Here is a 2,664-nt window from a genome sequence, read left to right on the forward strand (position 1 = left end):
TCGTTTGGATTCTTACTGTTTTTTCTTGATTCTTACTGTTTTTTTCTCTTGTACATAGTGTTTATATTATATTATATTAATTCTCTACTCTTTACTTCACTTTTTATACTGTTTTTTCTCTATCCACTTTGCTGCTGTAACATTGGAATTTCCCCATTGTGGGACAAACAAAGGAATATCTTATCTTATCTTAAGATGAGAAAATAAAGATGTCTTGAAACAACGGAAAGAGGTAATGGATCTAAAAACAGTCGAAGATTATTCCAGTCAGATGGAGCTTCATACTGATATGAACTGCATCCAATTTCTTTAAAAAATATGCAATTAAATGACTTTCTACACCAAAGCTTTTTAGCCATTTTCAGACATTTTAATGCCTATATAATCTGGTGGTCATCCAGAATTCATAGAACAGTAGTTACTCTGGTTTTAGTGTCTATACTGGCTGGTAAAAACTTGCATTACACTTGCATGACCCAAATTATATTTACGTTGTACAATATTTGTTTTTATAGAAACAAAATGCCAGGGAACAATTTTAATCAACCTAATAAGAAAACATTAATTACAGTCTGGCATGGCACAAAATGTTGAAATAGTTTGAACAATACCTGTTTGAATAGCAATTAAAGCATGAAGTAAAGCGAACCCTGGTCTCTTGTTGGCACACTGAGGGTAGTAGTAGTAGTATTAGTAGTAGTGGATTTAGTTACTCTAACAAATTACATTATTGTGTTATCAGTGCTTATACAGTATCTGCATGTAATATCATGTTTGTTTTTACATTCCCCATAAAAGAGATGATGGCAGCTGATCAACAAGAGAAGCAGGAAGTTAAAATCACGCTCACATAAACTGATTAATTAGATCCATAAGTCATCACAATGAATATGCTGTGGGACTCTACAGCATCTGTGCTTGTTGAAATTACAGAATGTGCTTTAAATGGAATAAATGAGGTCTGGATATTGCCTCCACATGAAGCAGACCATGTATCAAGTGAGGAAATGAGCAATATGTTGAAATTGGAGTTCTGAGGTTTCCAGCACAACTATTACCCAAATGGGAGGGAAAGCAAAATCTGCTTGCCCATAAAATGATAGATTGCCATGTGACAATTGAGAAAGAAGACGAGATTGCAAAGCAAGGCGGGCATTCTCATGTGAGGGATGCACTGCAAATAAAAGAGGAAAGAGATGAAGGATAAGAAAGAGGGTAGAATCATAAATGAGGACGAGAGGGAGGTGCGCAGTGGCAAGAGGGCAAGAGGGGGCGAGTTGAGAGGAAGGCTGTAAAAAAGGACTGGGTGAGACAAAATGAGGCGGACGAGACAAAGGGTGGGTTCGAGGGAGAGTGGGATGGCCTCGGGGGTTGTTAGTTTTAATTGGGCCTCAGGCTCCAGGACACGCAGCGACAACATCAAAGGTCAGATATACATCAAGCACTGCTGGGAAATGTCGACCCACGTGGAGAAGGGCCGCAGGGCAGAGAGAAAGAGAGAGGAAGAGAGACCGAGAAAGGCCATTGGTAGCAGATACATTTTAGAGGAAACAGAAGGAACTTTTCGAGACTTTGTAACAGATACGTTCTGTCGAGGGAGAGGTGGGTAACATCAACTTAATTTGAAGGAAATCAACAGTGAATTTTTCTCTGTGTAGCTAATGCCTGATGTATCTTACTCCTCTGTGGCATAGATCTCCATTGTTAGTCATCCTTTTTTTTTTAAATAATTCCAAAGTCTTTTTTTAATGTATTGTTAATAATGTTTTTTAATATTATTATTAACTGGGAAAAAAAGGTCCTTGGGGAAGTATGAGAAATGCTACTTTTCATCTCAGTCATATTGTTGTCTGTGTTTGATTGACAGCAGCTGGCAGCTGGAGGGATGTGCACACTGTAGGGAAGGAGAGGCAAAGTAAACAAACTTGTGCTACATGTCATAGGAGGACAGAGTGTTGTTCATGGTATTGAAGAGTAAAGACCACATCAGCATCCAGCTGCACAGAAGTGACATTTGCAGGTACGTTTACCTGCCGTTTAAGGTACTGTAGCTGTGCACCTAACTAGCTAGCCTGCAAACTGATGTCAGCAGCGCACTTTTCCCCTGGTGAATGTTTGTTTGGTTCCTCATTCAACAAGCTGAGGTATAAGTTAGATAAGAAGGAGACATTAGCTGGAAAGCTAATGTGGCCCTTGTGTTATGCAGTAAGCTGCTGTGGATCAGTGTGGCCGTCTGCTCTGCCACTGATATAATTCTGACATTCCTGCTTTGTGCAAGATTTTATTGTCTCAAAAACTAGAGGGTGCCATCATGAAACTAAAAAATATAAGATATAAATAACTCCCTTTTGGTGTTTATTGTTTTCTCAAAGGAGAACCCAGCACAAGTGATTTACAAAGCACATATGCAATTCAAATGCAGGCTTACTTGCATATCTTGTGTCTGTAGTGACCTGGGACTATATTACAGTAGTGTGTCTAATTCATTATTTTCATTCAATTAGGCACTCAACTTCCTGGTATTCCTCAAACTATTTGTTTTTAACAATGTTCCAGTCAAAATGTCAAAAATAATAAAAAAGCATTGTTTGGTTAATTCGTAATGGGTCGTTTATAGGTTACTTATAGGTTACACACACACACATATATATATATATATGCATT

Source organism: Morone saxatilis, unplaced genomic scaffold (assembly GCF_004916995.1).
Source record: "Morone saxatilis isolate NCDOM2014 unplaced genomic scaffold, NCSU_SB_2.0 Contig9, whole genome shotgun sequence".
In the NCBI taxonomy this organism is placed as follows: Eukaryota; Metazoa; Chordata; class Actinopteri; family Moronidae; genus Morone; species Morone saxatilis.